At 35.4% G+C, this 14,988-nt stretch overlaps 1 protein-coding gene across 1 annotated transcript in view; it reads right to left on the bottom strand.

Moving 5' to 3' along the window:
• Positions 1-14,988, bottom strand: part of LOC140170979 (leucine-rich repeat serine/threonine-protein kinase 1-like) — an 80,061-nt gene that overhangs the window by 25,643 nt on the left and 39,430 nt on the right.

The following is a 14,988-nucleotide window of genomic DNA, read 5'->3' as shown; positions in this document are numbered from 1 at the left end:
ACTGTGAAAACACTAAGGAACTTTATAACATTGTCGAATCACTACTGCATCAAAAGGGTAAACCCAAGCTACCATCTCATTCTTCTAATCAAGCATTGGCAAATGCCTTCAACGACTACTTCATTTCAAAAATCACCAACATCCGTGCATCGTTCACTCTAGACTACTCCGTAGTCCACTTGCCCATTGTCATGAATGTGCATACTTTGGATATTGCATTTAAGCTTAAAACTCCGATTTAAATAATTTGTGCACAATTGATAGATTTTCACAACTGATCATCTTTTCAGTCACCATACTCCCCCTGTATGTTAGCTTCCCAAGTGGACTACTGACTTTGCCTTGAGAGTTAGGCCAATTTCTGGCCTAACTAAAATTGGTGATGATGTAATGCATCTTTAAAAATGAATCTGGCTTGTGATTGGTCGCCCAGATCTCGTTATTGTTTAAATCCTCCCGACGCGTACTGGTACCATTATAACTATACATGGTACACAACTATCTAGGGAATGCGGCGCTTTTGTGCTGGTGGATGAACGTATGCATCTAGCGCGTATTGTTCCACCATGCTTAGTCTTGTGGTTAGATTTTATTGATAAACAAGTATGATTGACAGTGTGTGAGTCCCGGGTAAAGTTCTGCTTAAAAGTGAAAGTCCATAGTCGATTTTAAATCGTAATAAACTGGCAGATTCTAAAATTAGAATTGTTCAGTATTGGAGTGCCATTACAGTTATGCTATTATGATATGTTGCATTCAATAATATAAGCCTACGTATACTTTACTTTTACTGTCACAAATATAATTATATAAACTTTTTCATAACCATTTTATACTAGTATTTTGATGTAATAAATATCAGTATAATTTCGAGTTCAACTGAATGCGTTCATCATGATTAATAACATATTTTTATTTATCAAAAATCGACTATGGCATAGTCTATGTTCACTCAAGATGACCTTTCTCCAACTCACGGACTTACTCCGCCATCTATACATGTATGTAATTCTACTGTGCCAGAGTTTAACACCTTTTTACCGGCCTCTGAGGATGAAGTTCGCAAATTAGTCATGTCTTCTCCATAAAAGCATTGCCAATTGGATCCGATTCCTACTTCGATTCTCAAGGACCACATTGATCTTCTCCTCCCAACCATAACAAAGATTGTAAATCTATCTCTTGAAACATCTACTTTTCCGGTGCTATTTAAGAGTGCTATTGTTAAGCCATTGCTAAAGAAGGCAACTCTTGATTCTGAAAATCTCAGAAATTATCGACCTGTATCAAATTTAACTTTTGTGTCAAAAATTATTGAAAAAATTGTAGCATCTCGCCTGAACAATCACTTTGAAACGCACAATCTTCTTGAAAAGTACCAGTCCGCGTACAAACAATTTCACGGAACTGAAACAGCACTTTTGAAGGTCCAAAATGACATCTTATGTGAACTTGATAAAAACATGCTGTGTTCTTAGTTCTTCTGGATTTATCTCGTGCCTTTGACACCATTGATCACAATATTCTTCTTTTCGGTCTTGAATCCTTGGGTGTCAAAGGTCCACCCCTTCAATGGGTTTTGTCATATTTATCATGCAGAAATCAATCTGTCAACATTGGAAATACTCAGTCATCTGCGGTAGACCTACCATTTGGAGTACCACAAGGCTCTGTGTTAGGCCCCATATTTTTCACTATATATGCGTCACCTGTTATTGAAATTGCTCGTCATCATAATTTGAATGTTCATACTTATGCAGATGACACACAGCTTTACCTTTCTTTTGATGTAAATAAACCCAAAGATGAAGACTTAGCTCGTCAGCGTATTGAGAACTGTATTTCTGATATACGATCATGGATGACAAATAATAAACTAAAACTTAATGATGACAAAACTGAATTGCTCATAGTTTCTTCCAAAAATTCTCAAAGTAAGATTCAGTGTAATAGTATTCAAATTGGATCTTCCACTATATCTTCTTCAACCAGTGTGCGGAATTTAGGAGTATGTTTTGATTCAACACTGTCAATGGACAATCATATTAAAAAGTGTGTCAATCTGCTTATTTTCAAATCCGAACCTACGTAGTATTAGGAAACTTCTGTCAAAGGATACTGCTGAAATACTACTTCACGCTTTCATTACATCGCGCTTAGACAACGGAAATGTTCTACTAAACGGAATTACTGAACAACAGCTTAGGAAACTTCAACTTGTACAGAACTCTGCCGCATGCGTTTTGACAAACACTCGCAAATATGATCACATCACACCCATTCTTATGAATCTGCACTGGCTTCCTGTACGTGAAAGAATTGAATTCAAAACTCTTCTTCTCACATGGAAAGGTTTAAACAACATTGCACCATCTTACATCACGGACCTTCTCGTTCCATACACACCTGCACGCACTCTAAGATCGTCAGACAAATGTTTATTAAAAATTCCACGATCTAATTATTCTCCAAGAGACCGTGCTTTTTCTACTGTTGCACCAAAACGTTGGAACTCACTTCCCTATAATCTGAGACAATCAATTTCTGTTGATCAGTTCAAATCTGGACTCAAAACTTTCTTATTCAATGCTGCGTATAATGTCAACTAATGTTTGATTTATCATGCTCATATACTGCTATGTATTTTGTTTAACATGTATTAAGGATTTTTTTGGTTCATGTTGGTTGTATTTTGTATAATGTTGTATGAATTTGTATAGAGTTAACAATTTGGATAGTTGATTTGTTTTATTCAACTATCCTTTTGTTAACTCTGTTTCATGCATACATGATTATGTATTCTTGCTTTGTAATTTGTATTTGTGTTTTTTTGCCTTGGATTAGATTTAATTTTCTAGATAAATGGCGCATTATAAATGCTTATTTATTATTATTATTATTTTGAGACCCAGCTATGTATCAATCATTATACAGCTTTATAATTCCAGTCTTCTTCAACCCCATTTTGTGGCAATTTTCAATTAATTTTATGGCTTATCAGTGACGATTGAATTGCCAAGATAGACCCACGCATATACAGTAAAAAGCAGTACCGTGTGTGTTAATTAACTAAAAATAGTCAAAAAATGTATTATTAGCTGTTTATTTTTGAAAGAAAATATACAATTAAAGCTGTAGATCCATAATAGATGTCAATTATACAACGATTTATTGAACTATTCAATCCATCAAAGTCCTATTTTACAGACACAGGTGCAAACTGTTATATTGAATCACAATTCCCCATGAGTTCACCCCTTTGTCATTTTTTTTTGCCTGTGGGCATTGCACCTACCAACTTGTACTCCTGCTATGCATGAGGGATTTAACAGTATAATACTGTTTTGGGGAATCTCCCTATTGATCATAATTATTGAAGGCAAAACAGGCATGGACAATCAGTGCACATTACTTCTGTATAGGTATCAAACCAAGTTCAGTACTTAGCTAGCCCAAGTTGAGTGAAGGCTAATTGGAACCAACAGTTGTTTACTTTGTTGGGGAGGGAACATTACCATAGGGGACAGACAGAGGGTGGAAAGGGTAATTAAAGAAGCTAGTAGAATCATAGGCTCACCACGACAGGCTTTCGAGACAGTGTATACTGATCTTTTGTTGAAAAAGCTCACCGATGTGATGGAGGATCCCCAACATCCACTCCACCATCGCTTGTCATATCACCATAACTCAAAATCTGGTCGTATGCAACTGCAAGCGTGCAAATACAGACAGGTACCTGAACTCATTTGTTCCTCAAGCTATTTTTTATCATAACTTGAAGTACCGTCGTTAATTTATGTTTTCATTCCATTTCTAGGGAGTACCCTTGAATTACATTTTGCTTATAATAACTGTTTTTGTATAATGCTTGTTCTCTAATATAATGTAGTTTTATGATCTCATATGTGCATGTAATTTCCAGAAATGGATTAATAAAGTTTAACTTGACTTGACTTCACAGCCAATAGCTGCATCTTTTAGCTCAAATTTAAACCTCATTCGTTGAAATTGTTCAAGAAATAAAGACACGATGAGCCAAAAACCCAAGGAAGGTGCAAATTTAAAAGTTGCAGTTTGCCACATTGCATGCCCTATTGATTTGTACACAAAGCGTTTGCGAACAACAGAACTAGCGCCATGCATTCATTGATTAGCACAAAAACTAGCGTTGTGCTTTCATTGATTAGAACACAAAAGTGCAACTTTTTATTTCGTATCTTCATTAGGTTTTGGATCACCGTTTCTTTAATTCTCAACACAATTTCAACAAATGAGGTCTTAAATCAGAGCTAAAGAGTACAGACATGAATGCTTGTTTTAATTTTGACACATCTGTCTTTATTTAGGATATACAGGGGTGAACACAACTGGTATCTTAATTCTTTTGCTTACTGTATACGTGCATGCATAGTTGACACTTGAACTTAGCAAGATAACTAACACTCTCACACAAAAGTTGTGAGAATTCTCAAACACAATTGCATAATGATTACGTTGATTGTTTCTTCTGGTGTTTTGACTACTGTACAGACAATACAGTGCAAAAGTGTCATGGTGCAATATATAATATAAGGGAATAAATAAGAGAACAAGTGCCAGCAATGCAAAACATTGCGTAATAAAAGGAATTGAAAACACCAGTTGGAATTCCCCTTGAAATCACTGCTTTGCCAATCACTATAGTCTGCTTTACCAATCACTATTACCTGCGATTAGTGAACCTTGCAAATTGTACTCATTGAATGAAAGGGTCAGACACTGGGACTTTCCACTATAACTAATAATAACCAATTATTATTATTGAAGCTATAAAGGCACACCACAGGTGAACTAATCATACGCAATACTCCATGAAAGAAATGCGAGTGTGAAACTGGTTATTCTCCGAATATTGAATCTAAACTGGACCGTGTTACAAGAAGTGTATAGCCACAGTAGTGACAGCTGCGTTGGACGAGTACTATAAAGAAGACTATTAATAGTATACTATAGAACAAACCTCCAGTAGTTTCAAAGTTTCTACACAAACTAGAATTGGAGTTTGTTTGTTTTCTTCTTTAAACTGTGCTACTCATTCAGTGGATAATTTCCTGTTCTTCCATGACGCTAAGGGAAAGGCTTGAAAGGAGTTGGCTGGCAAAGATTAAGAAGACATCAATGTTGTATATATCACTAAATTTGAGGACAAAGAAGTAATTTTGCACAGTGGATTCAGTGGAACATATAAGAGGAGGAAGTATTCATTGTGAAAAGTGCATTTGGTGGAATGTTATATGGAGGAAGCAGTAATTTTTAAAAGTGTATTCGGTGGAGCATTTGAGGAGGAAACAGTCAATTTTAATAGTGTATTCGGTGGATCATTTGAGGAGGAAACAGTCAATTTTAATAGTGTATTCGGTGGATCATTTCAGGGGAAGTAGTCATTTTGAACATTGTATTCAGTGGAACACCTGTTAAGGAAGTAGTCATTTTGTATAGTGTATTTGGTGGAACATTTGAGGAGGGAGTAGTAACTTTGAAATAGCTATATGGAGAATATGAAAAGGTCATCAGAAAATACCAGCCTATTTCACAAACTTTTGCGATGAGCAGAGTGCCGGCACCAGGTTTTTTCTGTACAGTGTGCATTATACAATCGTACTGGAGTGAACACAGCTAAGAAAAGACAACGGAGGGACACTACAACTTGAAACTGAGAAATAAATGGTACAGAAATCACATGACTTACATCAAGCTCTTGAACCAATGAAAAAAGGTCATCTTGTTTGTGATTCTGAGAGTTTTCATGATGGCACACAAATTGTACTTGTACCTTTTCCTGATCTCACTTGTGATGATGTGGTTTGATTTAGCATCATCTGAAGTGACTGAAGTCAATGATACTGTAAGATGTCAAAATCAACATTTCATTCTTTCGCGGAATGATACACATACAATTCAGACGTATAAAAATGAAACGTGTGATTTTGTGGTGTCTTCCTCTGAAAACCATGGAATTACCATCAACATTCTTTGGTTGTCTTCTTGGACCAATTTTGACTACTTTACCCTGGAAGAATCAGGAGCAGAATGCTTCAATAACACTTTTGGCTTGATTGGACTTACGGCAACAGAACCATGTGCCATAGTTGTTAATTGTAGTACAATTCATATTAACATGCAAATTTCATCTATTTTGGAAATCCAGCAGAGGACTATGATTGCATCAATGAACAACTTTGAATATGTCAAATGGTTTGATACAGGTAACCTTCGTGCATTTGGTAACTTTAAGTTCCACCAGTGTAAAAATGTTCATATCTTTGATGAGATTTATGAAATACCATTTGATGAAATTTCCTATGTGATACTGCAAGATGTCTACCCATCTCTCAAGATAACATTAGAAGGTGATCCATACTTCAATCCAGGTGAACTACCCGGATTTGACCTTGACATTCCAGATGATTTACTTATAGCTGAATTCCCGGAATGTCCTACTGGTTGCTTCTGTACCCTACGAATCCAGATGTTTTTTGTTGACTGTAAAGATGTTAGAAAGAACATTCTTTTAGTACGCAGATCTCCGGAGTTGTTTATCACAAACTCAACTGCAATAGACATCTCTGACAGACAACTCACTCACATTGAACCTCGGTGCTTCCTCAATCTATCAGATGTTATCATTTTATTGTTGAGCCAGAATAAGATGACAACAATTGGACCTGGAATTTTTGAAGGTTTAGAAAACATTCATACACTGGACTTGTCTTTCAACCAAATCTCAAGTATAGAAGCTGCTTCGTTTTCACATTTGTACAAATTAAAACAGTTACTGTTAAATGTAAATAAGCTAAAGTATATTTCACATAGTTGGTTAGATGGTTTAGTCAATGTACAGGTACTGAATTTAGGGGGAAATACTATCAAGGAAGTAGAACCAGATATATTTTCTCAGATACAAACATTAAAGGTCCTGTCTTTCCCTGATTGCCATTTATCTGAATTGGGACACCTTCCAAATGAACTATTGTTATTGGATATTGCATCCAACATCTTCCCAAACTTTCCCACACATCTGCCAAAGACTTTAACCCATTTGTCTTTAGATAACAACCATCTCTCCTTTCTGAATCAAACAACATTTTATGATAAATCTACATTGATATCACTAGTCCTATCACACAATAACTTATCTGTCATTCCAAGTGACTTATTCAGTCATCTTTATACTTTAAAACGGCTTACCTTAGGTTATAATACTTTGGAGAAAATACAAATAGACCTTTTCTATAAATTAATGAAGTTAGAGGTATTAGCTCTGTTTAACAACAGTATTGACTCACTACAGTCTGGTATATTTAGAGATCTTCATCAATTGGAAAGAGCTGTGGTTATATAACAACAAAGTTAAAGTGATTCAAAGTGACCTTTTCAGTGGGTTTACAAAGTTAGAGAAATTAGTTCTGAATAATAATAGTATTGAATCATTGCCATCAGGTGTATTCAGGGATCTTCATCAATTGGAACAGCTTGATCTGTCTCAAAACAAACTCAATCTATTGCAAAGTGACCTCTTCAGTGGGTTGACAAAGTTAAAAGTATTGTATTTGAGTTACAACAACATTGAAACATCGCCATCAGGTGTATTCAAAGGTCTTCATCAATTGGAGGACCTTTACATGAATAACAACAAACTCAATGTGATACCAAGTGATCTTTTCAATAGTTTGTCAAAGCTAGAGATATTAAGTCTGATTAATAATAAAATTGAAGTATTACCATCAAGTGTATTTAGAGATCTTCATCAATTGCCATTTCTTTCACTCAGAGGCAATACTCTCAATGTGATACAAAGTGACCTTTTCAGTGGCTTGGTAAAGCTGGAGGTTTTATATATGCATGAAAATAACATTGAATCATTACCATTAGGTGTATTCAAAGATCTTCATCAACTGCACGAGCTTGATCTGTCTCAAAACAAACTCAATGTGATACACAATGACCTTTTCAATAGTTTGACAAAGCTAGAGAAATTAATTCTGCATAAAAATAACATTGAATCATTATCATTAGGTGTATTCAGAGATCTTTATCAACTGCGTGAGCTTTACCTGTATGACAACAAACTCAATGTGATACAAAGTGACCTTTTCAATAATTTGACAAAGCTAGAGATATTATTGCTGCATGAAAATAGTATTGAATCATTATCATCAGGTGTATTCAGAGATCTTTATCAACTGGAAGAGCTTTACCTGTATGACAACAAACTCACTGTGATACAAAGTGACCTTTTCAATAGTTTGACAAACCTAGAGAGGTTAAGTCTGGGTAACAATAACATTGAATCATTACCATCAGGTGTATTCAGAGATCTTAATCAATTAGAGGAACTTTACCTGTATGCGAACAAACTCAATGTGATACAAAGTGACCTTTTCAATAGTTTGACAAAGCTAGAGCTACTAACACTGCATGAAAATAACATTGATTCATTACCATTGGTTGTATTCCGAGATCTTCATCAATTGCAACAGCTTGACCTGAATGTCAACAAACTCAATGTGATACAAAGTAACCTTTTAAGTGGGTTGACAATGTTAGAGAAATTAGGTCTGGGAAATAACAACATTGAATCATTATCATCAGGTGTATTCAGAGATCTTGATTGCTTGCAAGTGCTTGATCTGTCTCAAAACAAACTCAATGTATCACAAAGTGACCTTTTCAATAGTTTGACAAACCTAGAGAGGTTAAGTCTGGGTAACAATAGCATTGAATCATTACCATCAGGTGTATTCAAAGACCTTCATCAATTACAAGAGCTTGACCTGTCTGACAACAAACTCAATGTACCACAAAGTGACCTGTTTAACAGTTTGCCAAAGCTAGAGATATTAAGTCTGGGTAACAATAGCATTGAATCAATGCCATCAGGTATACTAAGAGATCTTCATCAAATGCGAGAACTTTGGATATATGACAACAAACTCAATGTGATACAAAGTGACCTTTTCATTACAAGAAAGCTATTTGGGAAAATGACACAAGCATTGATGACAATATTTGCCTGGGTTGCTGCTCTTGCTTTAAGCATTGTAACTATTTTCTTACAAGATGATCAATTGTATCAATTTTCAGATGTGTGTATTGGGTTACCATTGGCTAAAACTAAAATATATGAGGCAAACTATGAAAACATTACAACATCATACAAGTTTGACAGGCAAGATGATCAATTTCAGTTACAAACATTTACTAAAATTGGCTCAAAACTAGAAAACTATTTCTCAATTGTACTTTTCCTTGGGCTTAACTTTCTGTTATGTTTGTTTATTGCAATATGTTACATAATCCTATTTGTGTATATTTGTAAATCAGGATTTTCCTTGCTTAAAACTGATTTGAAAATGGCCATTAAAATGGGTGCTGTAGCGCTGACTGACCTCATGTGTTGGCTTCCCATCGTCCTCTTGGGTATTCTAGCACAGACTGGAGTAAAGGAACTCCCCCCTGAATGGTTTCCCTGGATTACAGCATTTACCTTACCGATTAATTCTGTACTCAATCCATTTCTGTACGCTACTGTAGATCGTGTATCAAATCATTTTGTAGATCGTTTACGACCAAATTGTTACAATGAAATGGAGACAATGTTGTAGTCCATTTCATTCACGCAATAATGAAATCAAATATGTTTGATCTTTCGATCTATGCATGGTCGATCCTTATAATTGACAAATTATCAATTAATTCAAAGTTGTTATTGTGGTATCATTTAATATTTGTATGTACTGTATTTACCAATAACATTTTATCATTAATTTTTGATAAATTAGTCAATAGTTCATTAATTATAAGTATCAAAGCAACATCAACAGTCAATCCCAAGATCTAACAAATTTGGCTGCAGTGCCTAATTTCATATGTGACCCATCATATCAAAATGATACAGTTGTTAGTTAATCACTACATGTTCCTTCTTTCTTGAGATCCAGCTCAAAATCGTTACATGTACAGTCGGTTCCGATCAGGGTTATAAGCCCAATTGTCGGCTACACTTTCCTGTCCTATAAAAATGCCCCGACCAGCTATCTACGGTGACCCCCTTCGTTCACCAGGTCACTTGTGCTTGGCTGAAGTCAGTGTATCTCCTAGATTTCAGCTGTTAATGCCTAGATATGCTTTAAAAAATACTTAAATCCACTCATAATCCCATAATAGAAAAGTGTGATTATTAACTTGCTCTATCTATAATTCAATTCAAGAAATTGCACTCAGCCATTGACATATATTCTCCACAAGCTGTGAGATTCACAATTGAAATAGAATGCTTAGTTTCAGTATCATATGGGCCTGTGTACACATTCCAGTTAAAACCTGTGTACTACATCAACCAATAATATATCTTGACAGCTCGTGCCCCGCCTATTTAACCTGTCTGGTATTTGTCATGTCGCAACCACCAACTGACGTATTTTGATGTGCTGGGTCTTCTTTCTTTAATTCTATGTTTGCTTCCCTTCCACATCTTTGCAATGGAATCCCTCTGAATTGCATCATGTTAATAATATTGTTTTATTCAAGCCTGAATGTAGATCTTTTCACTTGAATATGCTTAAATGATTTTGTGGTATTACATGCTTTGGCTTAAGTAATTTCAAATGCCTCACTTTTATGTATATATTGTTTTAAGATTTCTTAATGGTTTTATTTTATATTTTATTCAATGTAGCTTTTTCATTTTTGCTATCTTATATACGTAACTATGCATTCATGTGATGTGCAGGATGAGTGGGCACTTCTGTGTTTGGACTTCAAGCCCACTCACACATCCTGAATTACTTGCTTTTGTCATGTGTAAGAAATGTAAAGTGTGTAAATGTACAGTTATTTTGTTACTTTTGTATTTTGCAAGTAATTTAAATAAATATTATTATATTTGTTAGGTAAGCTGACAATATTATTTATAAGGTTTCCTGCAGTAGAACGGACGCTACCGCATCTATTGTTTTTATACACGAGGCCACCGACACAATTAGTTGTTATCGGCTAATCTGTTTTATCACCAAAAAGTGTGAGACTGATCAATAAACACTATCGCATCAACTCAATACTGAAGCTTACAGCGGTAAGCTTCCAGCACCGATCTATTTACATACCTATTTGGAAGCATGGAAGAACAAACATTGTCACTATCTACTCGATCTGGATGTATAAAACTCAAGTTCACTTTAATATCTTAAATCATGTTTATATTGTTAATTAACATAGTTATATGGGAAATGGCCTGGCGGGGTTGAAGCTTTTGGATTTTAGCTTTTTTAAAGCCGATTGTGAGCCATTCTGGATTAATGATTTCTTTATTAAAAAATGACCCTGAAAATAAGACTCATTTTAAAATCGCTGGTAAATTGGTAAAAAATGGTTTAACCATAGACCCTGGGTTTAACCTAGAAAGGTTTTCGATTTCAACACACCAATAAATAAATAAATGAGCCTAATAGTAGCATGATAAAATTCCTCATGGTAATGTTACATGGGTTATAGAACTGTTTTTATACCACGAGAACTTCAGATAACTGTCCTGAAAACATCAGTCTCTCGTCGCATGCAATACACGGCATCACGGCAATCCCCTTTTCCGCATTAAAAATCTGCACAATCGCCTCGTGTTTTCATACACCCGTGCGTAAAAGGGCAATCTTTTCCAGTTTCGCGGTATTCCTGCATATTTTTTCTACGATATCAGAATCAGAAGTTATGCTGAAAAGTGTAGTCCATATTTATAATAAATCTCCCCAAGAGAGAAAAATCTGATTTTCATATAATTTTATATGAGCTTAATTCCTTAAAATGTACTTAATTACAATGTTTAATTAGTATATTTGAAAAATGCTTCGCACAGAGTCGGGGTTTCCCCTTTTCATGATAAATGAAAACATTGGGCGATCTAAAACATGCTTCAAAGTCGTACCTTTTTTAATCGAAGTCGTATCAATTTCATGTTTATGATCAACCAAGCTTCATTAATAAAAATAATTATAGTCCTGAAAACGTTTGTGACAATGTACAGTATTTCCTTGTTTTCAGTAAATTCAAATTTTCTATTTAGTAGGTTGTCATTATCTGATCGCCAATACACCTCCTGATTGAATCGCCGCCCCAATTAACATTGTTTGAGCATTCAATGGTATAATGAGCTAATCTGTTAATTCTGTTTACCACTGTGCGTGAATTGTTCTCGATTGGCGGGATCAGGACCGTGTTTACAACTCTATCCTAATTGCCAGATTAAATCAATTGCATGGGATTTGGCAGTTCACACCTAATTGCCAGATTAAATCAATTGCATGGGATTTGGCAGCCACAAGTCAATAATATTATTATAATCTGCATCGCATTTGCCACTTCGATTTTCGTGTTGCCAGTCAGTTCAAATCAAAAACATTTACAATCTGCAGTATTTTGGCCAATTCGATTTTCTTTCAATGACATTATTATATTTGGCCACAATCGACCGCCCTAATTTTGAAAAAGGGAAAAAGTGTAAAAAAGAATACCGACCTTAATTTATAAAAATCCATTTTTCATCTTTTTGCATTCTAATTGACCACAAATACGTTTTTAAAAAACAAAATACCGTTTAAAACAAAACAAATATTTTAGAAAGACTGCACTTTCAATATTATTTCCCGTGACAAAATTGCTGCTCAGTGTGTTTCGTCACCTTTATAGCTGTAGGCCGGGGGCACTCGACTTTGGAAGTGCGGAATCTGCGGACAGCAGTTGAAAATAGGGGTCTTTCGATGAGAGCCTAGACACCCAAAAAAGGTGGTCTTTCAGTGAGAAGGTCCCCAAAAAAGGAATCATTCCGTGAGACTGAGGAAATTCTGACCAAAAAAGGGGTCATTCAGTGAGACTGGGAACAATTTTGGGTCAAGATATAAAAGTTGATACAAAACTTTTAAAAGATTTGAAGAAAAATAATGAAAAAATGGGGTCATCCAGTGAGAGATTATCAGAAATTTTCCCAAAATGTTTGAAAAAAGGGGTCTTTTGGTGAAAGAAAACAAAAGGGGGTCATTGGGTGAGAAGGAGTTCAGTAAAACAAGAAAGGGGGTCATTGGGTGATCAAAAATGCGGGTCAATGTGACCGCACATCCCGTCACCCCAGTGGCGTCATGCGCAAAGGGGGGCACTTTTGTTGGTCATTCGGGAAATCAGTCATTTTGGGAAAATCAGTCATTTCTTACACCTTACACTCCTAAAAATCAGACTCCATTCGGGGGAACTGAACAACCTGCCTCACTGGTGAGTAAAAAAAATCCCTACCCAGCTCTGTGAAGGTATACATTAAAATTGAAAAAACGAAAAAAACAACTTCGCGGGAAAAAATTGCACCCAAAGGCGCTCCAAAAAAAAAAAAAAAAAGAGAAGTTCTGCCTCACATGACCCTAACTTCCCCACACACACCCCCACACGCTTCAGTTCAAGGAATCAGGACCATCTGCGAACCGGACAGCATGATATCATCTTGATGCACCTGACCCGTGAATGTCAATTTTTTGGCCGGGGCACTCTGCCCTCCTGTCCCCTGTGCCCCCCCCTCTCTGGCTGTTAAAACAGTTCTGGGTTGCTGCCTAATTTTCAGAGAGAGAAGGAAAAGGAGCCAAGATAACCGTTGCAAACATGTGTAATTTTATCACAAAAAATTCAAAATCCTTGAATGCATTCGTATTAATTGTCAAATCGATGTAAAAATAGTGTATGATAAAATATTTACTAGTTTAATCTAATTTTGTTTCTAAAATTGATTTTATTATCGAAATATGTCAGAGCCTTTTATATTTAAAACGCATGCTTGATATTCACAGTTTGATTCCTTAGACCAGAGAAGATCTTCTTCTCTTCTTGGACCTATTCTATCCTATTTACTTCAGTCAGAAAAAAGTTCCACCTGTTCGTATATTAAAATAAGAAATAATAATAAAATCCAGGGCCAACTACATCAGTCCCGCCCAAAACATGCTTCCGACACGAGATCACGGCGTATTAATGGTCACGTGGTCATTTTGATGAATGAATGAGAGAAAATAACCTCATAGCGCGATGCCATTGCGTATAGTGATTCGGTAGAAGTTTCATAGCTCATTAATTATTAATCATGCCTGCGGCACCATTTCCCATAAAATATGTATTATAAGAAAGTCACATTAACTTTCGAAATTTTCTTTTTATGCTCTAAATTTTAATTCCAATCCACATTATAATCGAATGCTCTAGATATTTGTTAGCTTTTGTTGGCCTATTGGTTATATGATATTGGAGATATTTGTGAGACAAGCAGGAAAAATTTTACAAAAAAGAAACAAGAAGAAACTGAATATTGATAAATCTGTGATGACGTTCATGCGTGTATATACAATTCGGAAGATGCATGCACGTGCCGATATCTGTAAAATAATAATGATTAATTATCCCCCGGGTAATTATCAGATCTTTATCATTTATAAAGGCCCATAAAAATTGAAATTATTATTGAGAAAGTAAATAGATGCAAAATAAATTGGAATTGGAGGGGAAAGAACGCAACTTTATGTGTTTGTCTGGGTTTTTATATAATTTATCACATAAAGTATAAGTACTCTAATTTTCACGTTGAAAAAAAAAAACTGTGGTAAAACTCTTAGTCCTGTCTAGCCTATGATATGATAATGGACATTCCTGGCTCGAATCTCACAAGTGCCATCCTTTTTCTTTCTTCTTCATCATCACCAAAATCAATTCATTTAATTAATTAATTGTATTAAATTTAACAATCACCTCATTTTTTCGGGAAGCTAATAGTTAGGGGGAAAAGTTCACTTTGGTGACCACTCTCTGGCTAGTAAGGTTTGACGATTGATTCGACTTCTATGGACCATTTAGAAAAAAAATAGCCACCATGTCCCTCGCGAAAATCCCGGCATTTTTCGCTAGAGGCCAAAATCCAAAATGGCCGCC

Source organism: Amphiura filiformis, chromosome 15 (assembly GCF_039555335.1).
Source record: "Amphiura filiformis chromosome 15, Afil_fr2py, whole genome shotgun sequence".
Taxonomy (NCBI): domain Eukaryota; kingdom Metazoa; phylum Echinodermata; class Ophiuroidea; order Amphilepidida; family Amphiuridae; genus Amphiura; species Amphiura filiformis.
Note: the sequence above shows the minus strand (reverse complement) of the source record. Positions and strands in the feature narration are given on the sequence as shown.